The 24,262-nt window shown below is 39.5% G+C and overlaps 1 protein-coding gene across 7 annotated transcripts in view; it reads right to left on the bottom strand.

The window, feature by feature from the left end:
* The window catches only part of RAD51B (RAD51 paralog B), a 661,060-nt gene that overhangs the window by 38,142 nt on the left and 598,656 nt on the right, over window positions 1-24,262 (bottom strand). Inside the window, exon 10 of one of the 7 annotated variants that reach the window (XR_001816721.2) lies at window positions 5,511-5,642. The exons of the other annotated variants lie outside the window; for them this stretch is intronic. The gene's annotated coding sequence lies outside the window, so the exon portion shown is untranslated. The remainder of the gene's footprint in view (window positions 1-5,510; window positions 5,643-24,262) is intronic. 7 annotated transcript variants of the gene reach the window in all.

Below are 24,262 nucleotides of genomic sequence, written 5' to 3'. Positions count from 1 at the left end.
AGACTTAGAAAAAAGTTGTTTTCTCAGCTGCTTTGAAGCTCAGGAAGAGAGCCAGGGAGGCAAACAAACCAGTTAGTCTTGCATCAGATAATTCAACAGGCTCTTGATAACCCCAAGTATTCTGTCCCTTCCCAGGTTGAGCTGAACTCTCCAAGCCAAAGGACAGAAAGGCCGGAAATGCTCCAGACAGGAAGATCTGTGACTGGAACAAGGCCATAGGATCAGGGGAGCTTGAAGTGTACCCAGTGATCCTCATAGGAATTCCCCATTGTGTTGCGAGAGCTGGAGGGAAGGGTGGCAGAGATCCAACTCTCAGCCTGTATTTGGATCTTAGACTGATTAGAATCTGCTTCATCACTTGGAAAATCACTCTGCATGGAACACTGAAGGCTCAACACCAGCAGCCTTGCAGGATTATAAGGCGAGAGCAGAGAATGAGTTTAGTGGCATCTAAACTGCCTTCTCAAAATAGAAGAGCAAGATCTGTAGAAGTAATATAGTGCTGGAAAATGGCAGGGTGGAAAATGAATTTATTAATTTGTCTACACATGGCCTACTTCACAACTTTTTCTATAGAAATTAGGGGGCATAAAGTAAGCTCATCTGAATCCCTAAAAATATAATTCTAGTCTCTGGGAAGAGTCTCTTAGGAAGTTTGCCCCTGGGATTATGGGATCTTATTTCCTCATAGAATGTCATTATGCTCTTGTGTAACATCTCTCTGGTGACTGTTTTCAAAATGTTTATCTATAATATAAACATACATCAGGTTCCCAAAGTATAAGAAAGTATTGCCTAGAAAAGAGCAAGCTCCTTAAAGAAAACATTAATTTCTTCTGATCAGTAGGATATTAACTTAGTAAATGATGGAATAGCAAATAGTTGAGGGTCAGAATGACATTTTGAGTTTACTGTTTTTTCCCCAACATTTTATTATGAAACTTTTCAAACATACAATAAAAGTATAAGAATTTTATACTGACTATCCATAAACATATCAACTGGTTCTACCATTAACATTTTATTGCTTGAACCCAGGAATTTGAGGTTGTAATGAGCTATGATTAGTTCTGCAGTCTGGATGACAGAGCAAGGCCTTGTCTCAAAAAACAGAAACAAAAACCAAAATCATTTTAATACACTTGTTTTTGTCACATATATATTTATCCGTCAACCCATCTTATTTTTTGTTCTGGTGTTACTACATGTCAAAGTAAATTGCAAACATCAGTACACTTGTCTCTAACTACTTTAGCATGCATATAATTAACTACAAGCTTAATATTTATTAATACAACTTAAAAACCAGGTTGTTTTTTTTTTCCCAGTGAACTTTACATGTGGTTTGAAAGTGTTAGTAATTCTTCCTGAATTATGCCACAATCAGAGAAAATTTATCAACTATAAATACATGGTAGTATGCAAATTTATACAGTCAAAAATATGGGCCACCAATTCTACATTTATATCAGCTTTATTTAGGTATAATTTACATGCAAAAAAGTTATTTCTTAACATAAGCATTTAAACTATGTATTTCCCTATAACCACTGCTTTAACTATACCACCTAAGTTTTGGTATGTTGTATTTCTGTTTTCATTTTCATTCACTTCTAATTTCTCTTGTGATTTAATCTTTGATGTATTGCTTATTTAGGGTGTGTCTGTGTGAGTGTGTTTTTAAATCTGTACACATTTGAGAATTTCCAAATTTTTCTTTTTCTTTTTTTTTTTTTTTTTTTTTTTTTTTTTTTTTTTTTTTTTTTTTTTTTTTTTTTTTTTGAGACAGGGTCTCGATCTATCGCCAGCCTGGAGTGCAGTGGCTCGATCCCCACTCACTGCAACTTCCGTTTTCCGGTATCAAGCAATTCTCCTGCTTCAGTCTCCCAAGTAGCGGGGACTATAGGCATGCATGACCACACCCAGCTAATTTTTTGTATTTTTGGTAGAGATGGGGTTTCCCCATGTTGGCCAGGATGGTCTCAATCTCTTGACCTCATGATCTGCCTGCCTTGGCCTCGGAAAGTGCTGAGATTACAGGCATGAGCCACCACACCCGGCCTCCAAATTTTTCTTTTGTTACTTATTATTAATTTCACTCCAGGGCTGGGTATGTTGGCTCCTACCTATAATACCAGCACTTTGGGAGGCTGAGGTGGGCAGATCACTTGAGACCAGGAGTTTATGACCACCCTGGCCAACATGGCAAAACCCTGCCTCTACTAAGCATACAAAAATTAGTTGGATGTGGTGGTGCATGCCTGTAAGCCCAACTATTCAGTTGGCTGAGACACACAAATCACTTGAACCTGGGAGGTGGAGGTTGCAGTGAGCCGAGATGGTGTCACTGCAATCTAGTCTGGGTTACAGAATGAGACTCTGTCTCAAAAAAAAGAAAAAAAAAATTCATTTCATTGTGATTGGAAAAGTTTGTATGATTTCAATCTTTTAAATTTATTGAGGCTCACTTTGTGGCCTAATTTACACTTGAGAAGAACATATATCTGTTGTTGTTGGGTAGCGTGTTCTGCTGGAAATGGCAGGGTGGAAAATATTTATTAATTTGTCCACACACAGCCTACTTCACAACTTTTTCTACAGAAATGAGGGGGCATAAAGTAAGCTCATCTGAACCCCTAAAAAATATAATTTTAACTAGACCTGTGAGGTCTACTTAGTGTAGAGTGCTGTTTGAGTCTTCTATTTCTTTGTTGAATTTCTATCTAGTTGTTCTATCCATTATTGAAAGTGGGGTATTGAAGCCTCCAGCTGTTATCACTGAATTTCTATTTCTCCCTTAAATTCAATTAGTTTTTGCTTCATGTTTTTTGGGGCTCACTTGTTAGGTGCACATATGTTTATAGTTATGTCTTCTTGATGGAGCGATCTTTTTATAATTATAAAATGTCTCTTTGTTTCCAGTAATGATTTCCATCTTACAGTCTATTCTGTCTGATATTAGCATAGCCATTCCAGGTTTCTTTACTGTTTGCATGGCATATATTTTTCCACCTTTTTACTTTCAACCTATCAGTGTCTGACTCAAAGTGTGTCTCCTGTAGACAGCATATAGTTGAATCTTGTTTTTTTAAAAAAAAATTATTTTGCCAATCTCTGCCTTTTGGTTAAAGCATGTAATCAACTCACATTTAATGTAATTACTGGTGAAGTAGAATATACGCCTGCCATTTCAGTATTTGTTTTCCGTGTGTATCTCCGTTTTGTTCCTCTGTTTTGCCATTATGGCTTTCTGCTATTACTGCATTGTGTTAGATATTTTTCTAGTATACAATCTTAACTCTCTTGTTATTTTTTTCACTATGCATTTTTGAGTTATTTTCTTAGAGGCTGCCCTGAATATTGTCATTCATACTTTAAAACTAGTTCAGATTGATACCACCTTAATTTCAATTGTTTCCAAAAATTTTGCATCAATATGGCTCTATTTTCTTTCCCTCCCTTATACCATTGTCATATATATTACATTGTTATACATTATAAGCCCATCTACACAGTTTTATAATTGCTTTTTGCAGTTATCTTTCAAATAAGATCGTAGAGGAACAGACTTACAAACAAAAATACATTATATTGCCTTATATTTACTTATATATTTATCTTTACTAACACACTTTAGTTTTTCATATGGATTCGAGTTACTCTCTAGTGTCCTTTCATTTCAGCCTAAAGAATTCTTTTTAGTATTTTCTGTATGGCAGGTGTACTAGTGACAAATTCTTTCAGATTTTGTTTTTCTGGGAATGTCTTAATTTTTCCTTCATTTTTGAAGGGATATAGAATTCTGGATTGACAATCTTTTTCTTTCAACAGTTTGAGTATGTTATTCTATTACCTTTGTTCTGTGGTTTCTGATGAGAAGTCAGTCAGTTAATTTTACTGAAGATCCCTTATATATGAAGTGGCTTAGTGGTCCACTAATGACATGACAGATTTCCTTAAATGCTGTGAATCAGTAAATCTTTCAATCTGTCTGTCTGTCTGTCTCTCTCTCTCTCTCTCTCTCTCTTTCTGTGTGTGTGTGTGTGTGTGTGTGTGTGTATGCGTGTGTGTGTGTGTGTGTTGGGTCATGCATTCAATACCCCAGCAAGCCATATAACTCTGTTTTATTGTTTAATTCCTTCTTGCACACAGCCTCAAGGGCAGCCAGAAGTGAGAGCTTCAGGTTTTCTCAGCTCTTACATAGCACTGGGTATGTATGTGGCCCTCTAGATTATTTGGTATGTGTAAAAGCTTTACAAAACCCCCTGTAGCCATCTTATTCCCCCAGATTAATTTTACATTTTTTTGGTTAGCCTCTTATTGGCCCTACCTGGTAATGGAGCCTTGGGCAGCCATGATGGTAAGCAATTACCACTGACTGCTTTCGACAAATGCTCTGTGGGTAGTGCTGTTCACACTGACCAAGTTCTGAATCTAGATCAAATAAAGACAAGCCCTGAGAATGGAGCTTTTTAGCAAGCTGTTAGGTCAAATAATAGCAATTCTCTGGGATGGGGTTTTTGAGGTGCTCCAAACCTGTTTTATCCTCTCCAGTGGCTGCTACCATGCTGGCTTTCAAAGATGCCACAAATAAAGACTGTTGATATTCAAGGTTACTATATCACTGATGAAAAGAGAACAGAATTAGGGCAGTTAAAATTCCACAAGTCTTGCTGTTCTTCCTGAGAGTCACTTGTTTTTTTTTTCTCAAACACTCCTTAGACTGTTGTGACCCTTTATTTAATTTCCAGAATTCTGAAGAAGTTTATTTTGACAGTTTTTGTCAATGTTCTTGTTACTTTTATGGAGGGGTAGATTTTGGGAGTGCGTTGGTCCACCATGCTGAAAACTGAATCTCCTAAGCCAAAATTTAAACATCCTGATTCATTCAGTATCTATCTTGGTTATCTCCCCTTTCAATTCTGACTCCTCCTTTTTCTGTTTTAAAAGTTTTCACAGCACTAGACAACTCATTTTTTTAATCAACTTAATGTTTACACATAATTTAAAATAGCAAATAATGCCACTTTTTTATTATCTTTCAGCTCTTTAGTTGAATCTGTCACCTATCATATTATTAATTTCCAGGTACTCTTCCTTGTCTTCTGACCATTTCTAATTCACTGCTTCCTATTTTTGTTCTTATGACATTTTTAACTCTGAAGAAATTAATTACACTTTAAGTTTTCTTCTGAATCTTGCATTATCTCTAAATCCTCATGGTTCTTTTATTCTGTTTTCTTTTCTCCTTGATATGACAGGCATTTTCCAAAGTCTGGTGATCCTTGGTTTTCAAACATATGTAAAGCATAAAATATTTTTGTACTAAAAATACAATTAAAAGCACTGTGTATAAATACAGCATTTGTAAACTGGCGGGATCCACTGTAGAGTCAATAAATGGAGATGCCTTCTCAGAAGTGGACTGATATTTAAAAAATGAGTTATTCACTCTCTTGTTTGGTTGCTGCATTCTAGAAGCAGGGCAGAGAAAGAGGCTATAGACTCACCATTTGGCAGGCATAATCCTCTGTTTTAACAAAATGCCCATTTTTGTCCTTTGCTTTGTCTAGAGTCCCAAGTCTGTCTCCAAAGATAAATTTTGGCTTTTATCCTGGGTTGGAGATTTGTCACTTGCCTTTCTAGCATGAAAAAGAAGGTTCAGCTACTTTACATATTTCATATAAAATTTTAAACCAATCTGCTGTTTTTGTCTTTTCCGTCTTCTTTGATATCTGGTACTTCTAAGTCCTGAAGAAATCTCTCAAGTGTTCTACTCCTACACTATTTTGAAGGCACCAAAGTGTCTCTGTTCTTTCTTGCCAATCTTGTATCATTTCCTGTGTTCTATTATTTGCTGAAATCTGTTGATGTCTTAAAAAGATTCACACTCTCTTTGTCTTTTTGGATTAACTTTACTATTTTATCACATGGAAATAATTTAAAATGAATCATGAGAAAGAATGAACATGTGGTCAAACCTCCACATTAAAGTGGAGGCACTCTTTGTGAGCTTTAGTTTTTCTATCTTCAATTAGGTAGTGATTTAGTAGTATTGTCATAACAGCAGTTTGAGAGTTACGCACGTGCACACAAGTGTGCACACAACACACATCCCACTGTACATATGTACCAAACAGCTCATCTTAAGGCTGCTCAATACTATTTTTTTGCTATTATCAAATCATGCTTATAGGGCATTAAAAAAGGTGGCTTGGGGTCAAGTACAATCAACATTATTACAAAATGTAACACATCTTAGATTTGGCCAAACATGTCTTCAAACCTTGGCTATATAATTTTGGGTACTCTAAACTCTTTAAGCCTTACTTTCCTCATCTCTAAAATGAATACAATAGCACTCATCTCATAGGCTTATTGTGAGGATTAAAGAGATGAAATTAGTGAAAAATGTGGCACATCATAGGAACCTGAGAAATATTACTTTCTTTGCACTATGATGAGAGAATCTTATGGGGATAAAAAAATGCAGAAAAGTTAGTAACTTGCTCCATTTTAAGGCTAAAGAGTTAGCTGAATGGTCTAATTGCCTCTCCTTGCTGTCCATGTGAGAGTGCCTATGTGTGTAAGGCTAAAGTACAACTTCATACACAGGCTATAGAACTGTACATTTAGGTTTAAAATGATATTTCTAACTATTACTAAAATTGTTAATGTTGCCATTTGTTAATATTACCATTGGGTACTCTGAAGGAAGTAAGAACAGACTTTATTGCTAGTAAGTTCATCGCCATCAAATACTACGTTTAAATTTTATTTTTACTGGTTTTTTAAAAATAAAATGTTAACATAAGTATCACCAACTTCAACTTTCAAGTAAGTAAAAACTGGTTTCATCATGATCTGAATTTGGAAACTTAAATCTAATGCCAATTAAAGCAAACAAATACTGTCACAGGCAATTTCAAGCAACAGGAATCCATTCCTTTTCTCTACCCTAAATCAGGAGTATATAAATAACCAAAAAACCAAGATGCACAAGAGCTCTGTCCAGCTGTAAATCCTAAGCTCTCTGGATATCCGGTTAGGCAAGCCTGACTTCCCAGCACCATCCACAGACCCTTAAGAAACAGAGTTGAGTCCTCCTGTTCAGGCCCGCTAGAAAATGCAGCCAAAGCGAGGCAACTCTGGCTTTCAAGGGTCACAGAAGGAAGACTGTGGCTATGTGATTATTACAGCAAAAAGATGCCAGGAACACAGAGGGTGTGTCTTGAATTCTGAAGCACACATCCCTGTTACATCATGCTTGGGCCACACGGGACTTTCTTTAGCCTCACAGGAACCGATTCAAGGAAGGCAACATGTTTCTGTGTAAAGAGGCTAAAATCTGGGCTTGACACATTCAAAAACAGCTGGTCAAATGGGACTGGTTTGTTTAATGTACCACATCCCTGGCGCTGCTCTGATGGGTGGAGGAACCAATGCTAGTGAGAAATCAACATGCTCTTTCTTCAGAGCATGGTCAAATTAATTCTCTCTGTTACTGCAGCATTCTTACTATTTCCCTAAAGTCCTCTTCCAGCAAATGCAAGGGCAAAGGACAAGAAGAAAACACAAGACAGGATTTCAGATGAGCTGAGGGTGTAACAGAGAGACAGCAGGGCACCCTTCCCAGCTTTTCCTTTAAGCACAAACTAAATCTAGTTTCAGAAAGATGGAGGAGAGCTGGAACTTTATACAGTAACTCTCTCCAGTGTTGTCAGGGTATAACCAGGAACCTGCCCGCTTTGTCTTTTGCATTTTCAATGTTTTTAATGTGACTGTGTCTAAATCTTACACTATATATAACCACAGAATGACTCACTTATCAACTATTATAGGGGAATTAAGGTATCTTTAATTTACAGAAATAGGCTCACAGACTGAAATAATTCAGGAAACAGGTATATGCACCAGAAGGATCTCAGAAAGAACTTGGTAAGAAGAGCTTGACAGCAACCAGACTGGATATGTAGAGTTTAAAATTCTAAAAGTCTCATTAGAATCACCTGTTTGTGCTCAATCTGTGTCTTCCGGCAGTCTACCTACTTAACACACACCACCCGGGTGAGCATTCTGCAGAAGGAGTGAATAGGTTATCTTGCCTGAAACACAGGACCCTGAAGCTGAGAATGCAGATGAATACTGACCATCAAAGGAGTCAAAAACTGTCCAATATAAGGTGTTCCCTGGGCTGAGAAGTCTGGATAGGACCTGTGTGGGGTGCAGCATGGCCTGGCACTGAGACCCCACAGTCATGCTAAAACTGAAGTCTGCTCAGAACCCTCCCGGGCCTTTTACAGTATCATAATCCCATATTCCCTTCTTGCTGTTAATGCTAACTTGACTACACTGTGAGACTATTTGCCAGTCCCAACAAACAATTGATTTTTCTCTCTCCCTCTTTCCCCGTTGGTACACTATGAATATGGCTTTATGTTTTTCTGATTATATAAATACCACATGTTCACCATAAACAAGTCAAGCAAGACAGAGAGTCATGAGGAATAAAGCAACCCAACCTCCTTCAGTGGTTCTGAGTGAGAAAAACTATGTGAGGAACTACAGAACAGAGTGTGGGGTCTAAGCTCCCTCTCTCCCTGAGGGCCCTTCAGAGGTGGAACAGGAGGTAATTCCAGAAGACACAGTCTTTAAAAAAGTCCTGGCTGGGCGTGGTGGCTCACGCCTGTAATCTCAGCACTTTGGAAGGCCGAGGCAGGCAGATCACCTGAGGTCAGGAGTTTGAGACCAGCCTGGTCAAAATGGCGAAACCCCGTCTCTACTAAAAAATATAAAAACTAACCAGGCATAGTAGCATGTGCCTGTAATCCCAGCTACTCAGGAGGCTGAGGCAGGAGAATCATTTGGATCCGGGAGGTGGAGGTTACAGTGAGCTGAGATCGCGCCATTGCGCTCCAGCCTGGGCAACAAGAATGAAACTCTGTCTCCAAAAAAAAAAAATTCCTAACCTCTTTTGGGGCCTTTCTGATGTCAGCTTCATTCTGTCACCCCTCTGCTCCTATCCTCCCACCAGGCAGGCAACTGCCTCCTGGAATGACACACAGCAACCTTGGGCTTAGCCTAATGAGGAGGCCTAACAATGGGAAAAGCCTCTTCTTTGTTCCCCTAGGGTACCCATCTTAAATAACTTTCCGTTTTCTCCCTTCCTTTCCAAGGAGTTAATCATGTTGTAGAAGTAAACTAGAGCTCTGCCTAATTACTATGGGACAGAAGCTTTTATCACAAAGACAAGAGTCCACATGAGCTTTCTTCAATACTCAGCCCTAGTTCTTCTAATCACAAGGAGGAAGAATAAATTAGCGATAACTACCCTAATGACACTGTGGATTCCAGTATGCACAGGCAGGCAGATTCATCCCCAGGGGAGTCAGCCAGAACTCTAGGAGAAATGAGACACTCAAGAGGCAAGAAAAAAGAGAATGGAAACAAAACAAAAGCAAAAACTAGGTTTAGCAATACAGGAGCCTGGAGACCTCATTCCTCCTCAGGCACAGCGCAGGATCTCCAACTCTCAGGAGACACATGATGAGGGAGGGTGATCTTGGGGACAGCTGGGGGGATGGCCTTAAGGTGTCTCATTGTTCGGAGCTTGATATTTTATTTGGTAATCTGGAGCAGTTTTCTGAGCCATCTACCCCTTTCAAATCAGGATCTTAAGAGAAAGGCTCAATTAAGGTGGCCCTTACTAAAAGACATTTAAAAACAACTAGATTTAAAAATCCATTCAGTCCAGACCAGCACAGAATACACTTTGAGGAGTCGTTGTAAAATGTTTACATGCTCTTTGGTGTCCCTAGGTAGAAGGATTAGACAAAGTTAATGACAAAGCAAAGCATGGCTACAATATTCATGCACTAAGTTAGCTATTTCTAAAATGAAGCTATATTGCTACCTCTTTTTGGTTTAAATCAAAGGGGTTTTTTTTGGTTTTTTGTTTTTTTTTTTTTTTTGAGATGGGAGTTTTGGTGGGCTTTTCCCCCACCCCTTGTTTTTTTTTTTTTTTTTTTTTTTTTTTTTTTGAGATGGAGTCTTGCAGGCATGTGCCACCACGCCTGGCTAATTTTTTTTTTCCTTTTTTTAAATTTTAGACAGAGTCTCACTCTGTCACCAGGCTGGAGTATAGTGGTGCAATCTCGGCTCACTGCAACCTCCGCCTCCTGGGTTCAAGCAATTCTCCTGCCTCAGCTCCCAAGTAGCTGGGCTACAGGCACGCACCACCATGCCTGGCTAATTTTTGTATTTTGGTAGAGACGGGATTTCACCAGCCATGTTGGCCAGGATGGTCTCGATCTCCTGACCTCGTGATCCGCCCACTTTGGCCTCCCAAAGTGCCGAGATTATAGGCATGAGCCACCACGCCCAGCTGTTTTTTAAGTAATTAAAAATGAAAGTTTTTAAGGAACACAAAATTTCATTCATTTTTGTGTTATGCTCTTAACTACATTCCTGTATAGCCGTACCATGAATACTATGCTGCTATGAAAAAGGATCAGTAATATGTATATTTACATGAAAAATTATCCATAATATGTAGATTATTTTTAAAGTAGGTTATATGACATTATATATGGTGAGTACATAAATATTTTGATATATGCATAGAAAAAGCCAAGAAGATTATATACTAAGCCTAGAAGATAATATATTGTATTCCCTCCTACTATATCGCTTGATTTTTTTTCACAACTAGCATGCATTATTTTTTGTTTTCCATTTCAGAATAAACAAACAAAAACATCCCCTCTCTTATACATGGAAATTCCAGTTAAAGACAGCGTGTGTACTCTGCCATTCTCTGTCAGCAATCAAGCCAGGATATGCAATTTGGTATTGCCAGAGATTTTCTGTTGAGCAGGCAAATTCTAGCTGGGTGCCACTGAGAGCGGACTATACCAAAATGAAAACACAAGACCTAAAAAGGGCAGACACACTTGGAAATTACATAAACCATATTTATAACAAGTATAAACAATGACTACTCAGAACTGAATGATTTATTTAATGTTATATTAATTCAACAAATATTTACTGAGTACCTCCTATATTCCAAGTACTGAGTTAGAAATTAGGTAAAACAAAGATGAACACAATGAGGTTACTGCCCATAAGAAGCTAAATGGCCCAGGTTTGAGGTAACCCAAAAAGACTCAGGAATCCAGGAGATGACAAGTTAAAAAACACTCGCTTCCTTGCTTAGGGTGAACTGTAGTCCACAGCTTTGGTGATTGAAATGCCTGTACTTCCAGCTTTCTCAGATTAATATGGCCAATGTATAAAAGGGATGTCCTGGTAGACTGTATGGATCATATATTCATGTAATCTTAAAGTGAGTTTTCTCTGTCAGTCAACTAAGACCCTTGTATATGATCCACAAGCCCACACCAGTGGATTAGCATATTTTTCACTTCCTGAAGACCATCCTCAGCTCCCTATAGCATCTACTTTCCAAAGCCTTCAGTAAGTCCTTCTCAATATGGGCCAGTGGCTGCTCCAGTCTCCACCCTCACCTCTGCCCCTCCTGCTCACTCACAATTCAGACTTGCCGATCCAGCTAGATTTTGAAAATTATGTTTTATTCATCTTTGCTTTTTCCAGAGCCTAACCTAGTACACAGTAGATGTTCAGTAAATATCAGCTTGCTAAATGACCACATTTCCAAAATTATTACTAATTTCATCTTAGTTACTTGTTTGATGCCACTTTTGAACTGGAAAGAATATTTTACAGCTCATCATTAATGATTAAGTGCAACTAACCCAGAAAAGGTTGCATTTTTGTTGTGGAAGCAATGACATCAAAGCTTAATATGTGGTTTTCTTTTTTTTTTTTTTTTTTTTTTTTTTTTTTTTTTTTTTTTTTATAAAAAGGCCATGGATAGAATGGCTAAATAAAACCCCAAAGTGATTTTGTAATTGCTTTTAAGTCAGTATTTTTAACTTACTCTTCATCTGAAACTTTTTCAAGAGCCTTGTAAGCCAGAAAAGCTGTTTAATGTAAGTTTCATGCTTTTTTTCTCTCCCTTTACTGTGATGGAGGTGAATAATGAAAAGGCCGAAAGGAAACCAGTAAGACAAAGGGCAAATGCATAAGAAGGAAGAGGAAAAGAAAAGGATGGAATCATACAGGAACCAGGAAAGTAGACCCTGAATAATCAGGAATTATCTCTACTTAATGGGAGAATAAACTCTTTAACTTAACAATACAGGTTCTCATTATTAGAATTATCCGGCCCACATTTGTATATAACTATGAGTATCTAGTATGTGTATTATTTAGTATTCTTTCTGTTACAAGTAACAGAGATGTGATTGAGACCGAACAAAAAGGGAATTGATTGGCTCACTTAATTGGAATGTTCAGGAGCAACTGACCTTAGGCATAGTTGGATCGAGGGCCTCAGATGAGGACCTCATAATCTCCCCTCCTTTCACCTGGAACATTCTCTCAATCTCTTTTGTTTTATTCTAGGTTGATTTATTGTCATTCCCAAGTGGGTTCCTTCATATGGTGGCAAAGACAGCCACAAGGAGCTCTAGTCTTACATCCTACCAATTTAGCAACTCTTATTGTTCAGCAAAATTCTGGGCTTACTCCATTCAGCTGAGCTTGGGTTAACAAACTATTGCAAACCAGTGTCTGTAGACGGGAAAAGTGATCCTTCCATTGGTCAGACATGAAGCCAGTGGGTATAATCAGCCCTAACTAGACAACATAGGCTAAAAATAATTGAAGAGGCATGTTTCCTTACAGGAAAATCATGGTGTAGGTATGAGAGAAAGGGTGAGCAGAAATACCAGATATCTGTCACACCGTTTATGAGGCAAGACAACCTAGCAGCTATACCTCACTTTAGAGTCTCTTTTCTACCATTTACTAGTTGTTTTAACTTCAGAGCACTTCATAATCTCCATAACCCATTTCTTCCATCTGTAAATACAAGGTAATAATACCCACTTCATAGTGTTTTTGTAAAAACCCACCTCACAGCATATTATAAAGATAATGTTTGTATAGCTCTTACAATGTGCCTGGCGCAAAAATGGCAACTGATAATATTATCATCAGCATTCCCTGGAGCGGCTACTATAGAAAGCACAGAGGATATAGAAACTGGTAAAAAAAGAAAGTTGCATCGCTATAACCTAGATGTCAAACCATGATATGCAGCTTCACTTCTGAGCCCCTCTAGAGTCTATTGGTTTATTCTTGGCACTTGAACAGAATCATTGCCTCCAATACCTTAAACCGTTCTCAGTCCGATGCCACATTCATTTCCACTCTACTGTACAAGCGCTGTAGGACAGTTGATCCCATTCATTCACCAAGTCAATCACTTTCTTTCTTTCTTTTTTTGAGACAGAGTCTCACTGTCACCAGGCTGGAGTGCAGTAGCATGATCTTGGCTCACTGCAACCACTGCCTCCCAGGTTCAATAGGTTCTCCTGCATTAACCTCCCGAGTAGCTGAGACTACAGGTGCACATCACCACATCCAGCTAATTTTTTGTATTTTTAGTAGAGATAGGGTTTCACCACGTTGGCCAGGATGGTCTCAATCTCTTGACCTCGTGATCCGCCAAAGTGTTGGGATTACAAGCGTGAGCCACCGTGCCCAGCCAAGTCAATCACTTTCTGTATACCCGCTCATGACTTAAGAAAATATTAATTTTAGATTTCCTGATAAAAGGATGATATTACTTAAAACTGGCCAAGACCCAGTTATAGTTTGAGGTGGGTTAACAATTAAGAATGTGCTGATTTTAATTATTTTATTATCTGTGGCCCAGTGTCATAGTCTGAGGAAGGTCGGGTTCAGAAAAGCCAGTCAATTATAAGATATATCTGTAAAATTATACCTTAAATTGGTAAATAATTATTAAGATCAACAACAACTAACAATTAGCCTCTTTGGGATTGAGTTCCTTCACGTATAAAATGTGGATAATAGAACTTACCTTACAAAGATGTGATAATAAGTGCATTATTAATAATATATGCAGAGCACTTAAGTACTTGGCAAATGGTTAAGTACTTGATAAATGCTAGCTGTTGTTGTTACTGCTGTTGTTTTTAAATACTACTGGATTGGAAACCAGTAAGTTAGTAATCTTACACAGGATCCTTTTTAAGTAAGAGATTTTTTCCTTATGAAGGAAATAAAGTTTAAGAGGTCTGGCCAATCCTACAGATTTATAGCCATGTGAAGCTGAGAAGAGAACTCTGCAGTCTCTTCCCCTAAATTGCCCCTTTGTTGAAAGCCTTGTGGGTTAGCTCTTCAGCCTGCAAGCAGAGTGTGAATGTGGGAAGACATCCTGTAGTTCTAGTCTGCTGTTGGCTTTGGGTTCCATAATGAAGGTCTCTGCCTACCTCTGGACCTCATAAACAGCGCCATGGGAGGAAAAATTTGCCAAAGTTTAGTTGTATATCAAAGAAAGCCACAGAGCCAGAGAGCTCCCTGAGGACCCACACAGCTGCTTTGTCTACTGCCAAGCCATGGCCCTAATGCACGGATATGCCTGTGAGCCAAGAGCCAAAGCCACAAAGTTCCACCAGTTCATTTAGCCTTGGCATTTTAGTGTACTGAGGGATCTGTTATTTGGGTTGCTGTCTCATTGTTAAGCGGTAAAAACAGAAACATGCCCCCCCTACCAGAAAACTGGTTTACTAAAATCACCACCACTACCTCCACCCCATTCCAGCCCCTACTGTGAGAACAGCTCTACTGTCTTGTGTGACAAAATGTAGCAAATGCCAGTTTTTCCCACTGGTGACCCCTGATCACTTTGTGGTCATTCTTTCCCATGGAGCTGACTTGGATGGGCCAGTTTCTGCACCCCAGGGTAGGTGCAGGCCTATGGCCAGTGCGACCACTGCTGAGTCTATCTTAATCCCTCTCCCTCTAAAACACTATTCATGGTTTAATTTCCACTGTAATAGCTTTTCAGATTTCCCCTAAACATTTTTCACCTTAACACACACAGATACACACACACATACACACAACTCATAATTCTTTCCACCTGTGGGATTTGCTTATTTCCTCAAACAATGCCCCCAAATCCAGTGGCTACAACTTTTCTCCCTGGAAGTCATGACGATTTGAGTTCTAGAAATGTCCCTGAATGGAGAGCTATGTAGAGGACTCTGCACAAGAGAATCCTGAAGTTACAAATAGTAGCTTGTCATCTTTGGAGTTTATTTCATTCAAGTCAACAAATGCAAGCTGGGCATCTGCTTTGTGCCAGGCACTGTGCTGCGACTTGCAGCTGGCATGAAAGGGAGGCAGTCAGCAGGTAACTGAACTTAAAACCATGTGCAATGAGAGTCAGAGAACACCAGTTCTTCAAGGTGGTTGACAAGAATGTAAGAGAGGGAATCATCAAGGCCATGCCAAGGAGAACAGGCTGAAAAGTTCTAGGCACTAATACACACTGCAAAGTCATACTGGAAGCATACAAATATGAGTACATAATGCTTTAAGAGTTAAAAAAAAAAAAAAAGGTACCTAGCACTAATATTTCTTATCCATGAATTCCGTTTGAATACTCAAAATTCGTCCCTCAGTAGAGCTTTTATTCTTGAAAGCACAGTGGTTTTTTTTTTTTTCTTTAAGACAAATTTCTGGTTTTATATAGGAAAATGCAGTCCTTGAGAAAAGGCCACTTATCCAAGACTAGGCAAAGCTCAGTGTCCCGAAGACTGAAGGTGGCCGAGCTGGGGCAGCTCTCACAATTCCCATCTTCTGCATTACCATCAGACCACCCTGCCATAATAAAACCAAGCCCACGTCTTGGTTTTGAGCATTTGAAAAATGGAGAGAAATGTGACATTTTCCATTTGAAAATGGAAAGAAATGTGACAGGGAATCTTAGATTCCCTGGCTTTCTGATTACTTGCAAATCCACATAAGGCTCACATATTACCCTCCTCTCATTTTGTCAGCATCTGAATTTTTTGGTCATCATATGAGTGATGAAAACTTAAAAGCTACAGTGATATGTACAGCATGTGGAAAGCCACTCCCAGGTTCTCTCTGCCCTGGAAGAGCCAGAGGCACATGCACACATTTCTTATACACCCAAACAGACCTATTTGTCCACTTGTGAACAATTCAACATCATCAGACACTCGTTCAAAAAACAGCATGCTATGTGCTGGCTTGATGGGAAGCCACAGGCTAAGTTCTCAGACATTGGCTAAGAAGAGATGGGATCCAACCCATCCCTAGACCACAGGAAAAATACTTTTGACCACAGAGCTGGCCGCAAAATATTCTTTTTGTAGGAAACAAAATGTTTCCAGGCCTGGGATTTTCTTTTCTTTCTTTCTGTATTTATTTTTTCAGTCCTTTCACTGTTATTGAGGAGGAAAGGCAAATGCTTAAGCAAGAGGCCAAGTAAACATCGAAAGAAACCAAAACCAGGGCTCCTTTGCTGAAAGAGTGGAACACAGGGTGAATGAGCAGTGTGCTGGGTATGGCCCCGGCCTTGTGAAGCTTTAGGGGAGCAACGACCCAGGCAATTCTTTATGTGTTCATGGCCCCAGTTTCATCCTATTTCACTGCAGCTCCACTTATTGACTAAGTGGGCCTGGGCAACTTAAGATTTCCAAGCCTCCATTTCCTTAAGTGTTAAGAGTAAATAATAATAACAACAATATCACAGGTTAGCATATAGAATAAATGAAGTGGCTGGGCACGGTGGCTCACGCCTGTAATCCCAGCACTGTGGGAGGCTGAGGAGGGCAGATCACAAGGTGAGGTGATCGAGACCATCCTGGTTAACATGGTGAACCTCCATCTCTACTAAAAATATAAAAAATTAGCCAGGCATGATGGTGGGTGCCTGTAGTCCCAGCTACCTGGGAGGTTAAGGCAGGAGAATCACTTGAACTAGGGAGGCAGAGGTTGCAGTCAGCCGAGATCGCACCATACACTCCAGCCTGGGCGACAAAGGAGACTCCATCAAAAAAAAAAAGAATAAGTGAAACATACGTAAAACTGTACAGGCTGGGTGCGGTGGCTCACGTCTGTAATCCCAACACTTTGGGAGCCCAAGATGGGCAGATCATGAGGTCAAGAGATCAAGACCATCCTGGCCAACATGGTGAAACTCCGTCTCTACTAAAAATACAAAAATTAGATGGCATGGTGGCGTGAGCCTGTAGTCCCAGACTCAGGAGGCTGAGGCAGGAGAATCACTTGAACCCAGGAGGCAGAGGTTGCAGTGAGCTGAGATTGTACCACTGACCTCCAGCCTGGTGATAGAGTGAGACTCCATCTCAAAAAAAAAAGAAAAAAGCTGTGCAATGCCTACTACATAGTAGTCTCTCAGGAAATAGGATTTGTTAAGGTAGTTTCAGTAAACTACCTTAAATAGTTTTCACAGGTTGCTAGGGACCTATTTTCATGACCTGTTAGAAAACAAAGATTTCTTAGAGATTAACACTCCAGACCCCATATTTCATAAGTAAGAAAAGAGTCCTAGAGAGAGAGCGGTTGTGACCAAATCATCCAGTCAGTAGTAGGCCCTGGGCTAGGACCCTGCAGACTAGACGCAAAGAGTAAAGAGAGTTGAGGTAATGCATATCATAGAATATTTTAATGCTATGTGCTGTTGACTGGCCATGGATATCAGACTTTGTGTCTCCAATAACCACTTGGCAATGCAGAAATGCAGATTTCTAGTCCCACCCCCGAGAGCCGCAGATTTAGTCTGGGAAGTCCAGGAATCTAAATTTTTAACAAGCTCTGTAAGTGGATTCCAAGAGGTAGTCTCTGACCACCTGTCAAAAAGTATTACAAGAGGAAGTCATCAGCCACATAAATAACTGAGCAGAATGCTAGGTTTGTATCCTATGGTTTAGCACAAACAATGTGGACAGCCCCCATTGATAATGAGACTTTTCCCACTGTACAAAAAGTAAGTGAGATATAGCATGGCATCGTTTCTTCTTCATAGAACCAGAAAGTGAAATCATCTTCTAGATCATGTAATTCTCTCATAGAAGAGGAATCTATGGCTCAAAGTTATTTGTCCAAGATCACATACCTAATTACAAAGAGCTAGAACTTTATTCTAGAATAACGTTAGCTTTTTTGCAACGGAAAAATTTTTTCAGGTACCCAGATATGAAGACAGTAGTTTGTATGTTATATACTAGAATCCTTAAATTAATCTTAATCTCTGAAAGAATTAAAAAATCATGCCAGCTTTTTGATGCACTCAAATGCAAAGTCTTATGTTATTTCTGGTGCTGTGATTCACTTCATAGGCTCCCTTACAGGCTAATGAAGGAAACTTGGTCAGAAGAAAGAACTGACAATGTCATACAAAGCTGAACACTTCAGAGACACAGGAACTATAGTTACATTGTTGCACATAACCTACTTGCTTTTCATTAAAATCCTGCTCTTTTTATATAAAACATATATCTGATCCCAAGGTCTATAAAGTTCTGTGAGTCATCAAACAATCACGTAAGTACCCTGGTTAGTGATTACTATGTTAAAGCATTTGCGGACTTCCAAGACACATCCCAAATAAATCAATACTGGCTTATATTCACGTCCAATTCTCAAAAGGATGAGGTTTCAGCTGTTCCCTATAGTATTAGAACGTGTAATAATTTCTTAGCAATTTCTGGAGTTTGATTCCCCACAGACTAGAAATTATGGTTACTTTCCTTTCTTCCTTTCTCTCTTTCTTTCTTTTTTCATATGGAGTTTTGCTTTTGTTGCCTAGGCTGGAGTAAAATGGTGAGATCTTGACTCACTGCAGTCTCCACCTCCCGGGTTCAAGCGATTCTTTCACCTCAGACTTCCAAGTAGCTGGGGTTACAGGTGCCTGCCACCACGCCCGGCTAATTTTTATATTTTTAGTAGAGATGGGTTTCATCATGTTGAAACCCATAGGCTGGTCTCGAATGGCTGACCTCAAGTGATCCACCTGCCTTGGCCTCCCAAAGTGCTGGGATTATAGGCGTGAGCCACTGCACCTGGCTGAAATGAGGGTTACTTTCTACTCTTGGCCCAACGCTGAAGAATCTGAGAAGGCACAAGTATAGTTCTTCTACTACTTTTCTTTGATGAATGCTTTCAGATAGCAATAATCTCCATCCCTCAATACAGCTCGTTCTGAAAGTTGTCATGAAATGTGGGCAACATCGCAAAGCAAAAGCTATGGCCTGTTTGAAAAAGAATCAATAGTGTATTCTGCAGTTTGATAATGCCTATCCTCACAAAAACCTCAGAATGCTCCAATTCATGAAGTCAGTAATAGTAACCTTAGGCAAGATTTATTATGATTTAGATCAATCTTACAACCATTATTATCAGCCAAATAAGGCCAAAAGAAGGGGGTTATAGAAGTCTCTTTACAGAATCTGAGGTGGAATCTGAATTAGAATCCAAATACATCACTAACCATTTAATAACCCTTTCCCTCCTGGAGAGAGTTCTGGCCTTTGGAGCTGTTCTTCTGCTCCATGCCATTAGGGCATTCAGAGAATGCCAACTCCTCTTCTGTGACATGAACCAATTAAAGGGTGGGAGCCTGCCATGCTTTCAATAAGGGAGGGGCAGGCTTGGATGTGTGCATACAGACCCTGGAACATTTTGACACACCTCTTTTAGAGAAGGCTCTGTTGGTTTCAAACCTCCAACTCCCATGAGACATTGTTTCCAGCCATTAAAATGTTTCCTGAGCTTAGGTACATCTGGAAAGTTTTGGAAAATCCTACAGGAAGGAGGCTAGGCCAAAAGAGCTCCTTTTCTCATGCCACTCAGGAAGCACAGCACAAATGTTTGCCCTTCAAGACAGTCCAGGCCAGGAGCCCAACTCTCAGGGATGGAGAACCAGAGTAGACAGAAGAGTCCTTTGGGGGAACAGGGCCAGTGGAGAACAGATTGCAGGGGTCTTATATTAACCATGTACCAACCAGGGAGCTTAGGTAGACCTGTATCTGTCAAGGTCCATCAGTAAAACAGGACTTAGCCCAGTAGTTCAAGAAAGAGCATTTAATCTGGGGAGTTAGTTACAAATGTGTTGGAAGAGTTGAAATGAAAATAGGGGACAATGAGTCAACCCAGAGATTAGCAACAACAAGAAGCTACCACCATCCCCAGGGCTAGAGGAATCAAGGAAGAGGTGCTGTTACTAGAGCCCAGGGGCTGGAGCTGCTCAACTAGAGTTGGGAGAGCAAAGGGATCTTGGAGAGGAACTAATGTCACTGCCTGGGATACCACTGGAAGCAGGGCAGAGGAATGAGAGAGAGAGAGAGAGAGAGAGTGAGAGAGTGTGTGTGTGTGTACACAAAAATATATGGCTTCTCTCATATTTCTGCCCTTCATCCTTCAACTAGACTCAATGGAAAGGGAGACTAGAAAATGCAAATTGTAGGGTCAGTTCCCTGTGGTATCAAGTAGAGCAGGGGAAGGGCAGGGAATGGATCTAAAGGCAAACAATCTACTGGCTGACATGACCCACTAAGGCAAGGATTCCTGATTCCCAGTTTGTAGATGTGGGTCTTTCAGAAAACTTTGAAGCCTGAACTGGTATTTCTGCAAATTAGCTACTGATGCCACACCTCAGGACTTTACATTTGCTAGAAATCAGTCAAGAGGGAGACACGGCTTTTCATAGGGCCCTCTCCTCCTTGAGCTCAGGGGCTTTACTGAAAATAGTTTGCACCTTCCCTTCCTGCAGAAGGAGTCTCTTAACTTTTCATTTTTCCCACATTCTGATAACCATTGTCTCTATATAGAAGCCAGGGATCTAAAATAAGGAAAGGGCATTGAGAGTGGCGATGGGATGAGGGGCTGTAAGCAGTGGTGGGAGGCAAGGGAAGAGAAAAGTTTGACTCAAGATTCTGTGCAATTATAAGAAATCCTTTCTGATCCCCAACCTAATTCCTGATGGCAGTCATGAGGCCTGGATAGAAGAATGGAAGAAGCCATACAATGTCCACATAAGCAGGAAACTGCATGTTCCAAGCAGGGCCAGCTCCTGCCTCCCTCCCAGGACTCCTTTTTCTCCTGTACCAGCCTGTTTCCGTGAGTAAAACCTCATCCACTCACTTGTTTGCCTCAGTAACAACCCCTTCCCACACCCTTACAGATCTCCTCTTTGTGTTTAAATGCTGTGGATCCTGCCTCCTTACCATCTCAAAACTCTTCCCTCTTTTCCCTCTCCATATCCACTGTCTTGGTTCAGGCCCTCATTTATTTGTATCTTATTTGAAATCCCTCCAAATCTATATGGAAAACTCTTGCCAAAGGGAGACCTGTAAGGTACAAATCTGATGTCACAGCCTTGCTGGAAGTTCTTTAGTGGGGCTTCTGAAAGCCAACAGGGCTGCGTCTGCTTTGTCCCTCCTTTCCTTGCTTTAACTACATACAGGCCCCATCCTCCCCCATCCCCACCCATTGTACAGACACATACTCTTCCCTGCAGCACTAAAGAAGGACCATTTGCAGTTCCCACCTCACAGCCTTTGTTCAAACATCTTCCTCAGTCTCCTACCTCATTTACCTACAAATACCAGTGCACTTTTCAAGTTTTGTTTCTAGTATCACACCCTCTTCTGAATCTTTCTCTGGCCATCACTTCCCTGTGAGTGTTCTGACCATCTCAATAGTGATGGCTACACTGTCCTTTTCCACAATTCCCTCAATTCCTTCTTGAATTTATTTACCTGTCTCCTTCCCTCTATTAACACTAGGTATTCTATTCTACTACTATGGCTTTTCAGAGCAGGAAACTGAGTTTCATTTGACTTAATTTTCCCAGCATTTGCGACACATATGTATCCAGAAAAGATATGAAGGATAAGAAAGTGAGGCCGGATTGAAGGGAAAGGGGAGGTGTTCAACATAAATAACACTTAGCTGTCTTGTCTAGATAAAAATAGAAGAGTTACGCTCTACAAAGCCAGCATCAGCCTGAAACCAAAACCTGGCAAAGATACAATGAAAAAAGAAAACTTCAGGCCCTGCTGGAAACATATGTAAAAATTCTCAACAAAATATTAGCAAACCAAATCCAGTAGTACATAAAAAAGTTACTTCAACACGATCCAGTAAGCTTCATTCCTGAGGTGCAAGGTTGGTTCAACATATGCAAATCAATAAATATGATTCACCACATAAACAGAATTAAAAAGAAGAATCATATGATCATCTCAACAGATGCAGAAGAAGCTTCTAATAAAATCCATATTCCCACATGAAAAAATCCTCAATAAATTAGGCATAAAAGTAACATACCTCAAAATAATCAGAGTCATCCATGACAATCCCACAGCCAACATCATACTGAATGGGCAAAAGCTAGAATCATTCTCCTTAAGAACAGGAATAAGACAAGGATGCTCACTCTCCCCACTCCTATTTAACACAGTACTGGAAGTCCTAGCCCGAGCAATCAGGCAAGAGAAAGAAATAAAAAGCATCCAAATAAGAAAACAATAACTCAAATTATCTCTCTTTACTGACAATATGATATACCGAGAAAACCCTAGACTCCACTAAAAGCCTCTTAGAACTGATAAATAACTTCAGTACGTTTCGGGATATAAAATCAATGTACAGAAAATTAGTAGCATTCCTGTACACCAATAATGTTCAAGCTCAGAGCCAAATCAAGAACAGAATCCCATGTACAATAGTCACAACAACAAAAAATACCTAGGAATACATCACACTAAGAAAGTGAAATATCTCAACCAGGAGAACTACAAGTAACTGCTGAAAGAAATCAGAAAGAACTCCCTCCAAAAACATTCCATGTTCATGGATTAGAATAATCAATATTGTTAAAATGGCCATACTGTGCAAAGAAACCTGCAAATCAACACTATTCCTATCAAACCACCAAGATCATTCTTCACAGAATTACAAAAAAAGTTCTAAAATTCACATGGAAACAAAAAACAGCCTGAATAGCCAAAGCAATCCTAAGCAGAAATAACAAAGCCAGAAGCATCACATTACCTGACTTCAAACTATACTATAATGCTACAGTAACCCAAATGCCATGGTACTGCCACAAAAATAGACACACAAACCAATGGAACAGAATAGAAAACCCAGAAATAAAGTTGCACACCTACAGTCATCTGATCTTCAAAAGAGTTGAGAAAAATAAGCAGTGGGGAAAAGACTCCCTAGTCAATACATGGTGCCAGGCTAGATAGCTGGCTAGTCATAAGCAGATGAATAAAACTAGACCCCTATATTTTACCACATAAAAAAATTAACTCAAGGTGAATTAAATACTTAAATGTGGGCCCTCAAACTATAAGAATCCTAGAGAAAAATCTAGGAAATACCATTCTGATGTTGGCCTTGAGAAAGAATTTATGACTAAGTCCTCAAAAGCAAATGGAACAAAAAAAAAATTGACAAACAAAACCTAATTAAAGAGTTTCTGCACAGCAAAAGAAACTATCAGCAGAGTAAACAGACAACCTACAAAACTGGAGAAAATATTTACAAACTATGCATCTGACAAAGGTCTAATATCCAGAATCTACAAGGAATTTAAACAATTCAACAAGCAAAAAATAAATAACCAGCCCAGTGACTGGGCCCTACTCTAGAACTGTGTACCATCAAATTCGCCATCATAAAGGAACCTTCCTGCAAAANAAAAATAAAAAAAAAATAAAAAAAAATAAATAAATAACCCCATTAAAAAAAATGAGCAAAATACATGAACAGACCGTTCCCCAAAGAAGACAAACAAGTAGCCAACAAACGTATAAAAAAATGCTCAACATTACTAACCATCAGAGAAACGCAAATCAAAACCACAATGAGATACCATCTTACACCAGTCAGAATGGCTTTATTAAAAAGTTAAAAACAGATGCTGTTGTGGCTGTGGAGAAAAGAAATTGTTCTACCAAAAAAATAAACACACACACACACACATACACACACACAACAAACCCACACACATGTACTTGTATGTTCACTGCAGCACTATTCACAATAGTAAAGATATGGAATCAACCTAGATGCCCATCAACAGTGGACTGGATAAAGAAAATGTGGTACATACACAGCCATAAAAAATAATGAAATCATATTTTTTGCAGCAACATGGATGCAGCTGGAGGCTATTATCCTAAGTGAATTAACACAGGAACAGAAAACCAAATACTGCATATTCTTACTTGCAAGCACAGGGTACTCGTGGACATAAAGATAAGAATAACAGACACTGGGAACTAGATAGGGA

Source organism: Cebus imitator, unplaced genomic scaffold (genome assembly GCF_001604975.1).
Source record: "Cebus imitator isolate Cc_AM_T3 unplaced genomic scaffold, Cebus_imitator-1.0 Scaffold13, whole genome shotgun sequence".
Classification (NCBI taxonomy): domain Eukaryota; kingdom Metazoa; phylum Chordata; class Mammalia; order Primates; family Cebidae; genus Cebus; species Cebus imitator.
Note: the sequence above shows the minus strand (reverse complement) of the source record. Positions and strands in the feature narration are given on the sequence as shown.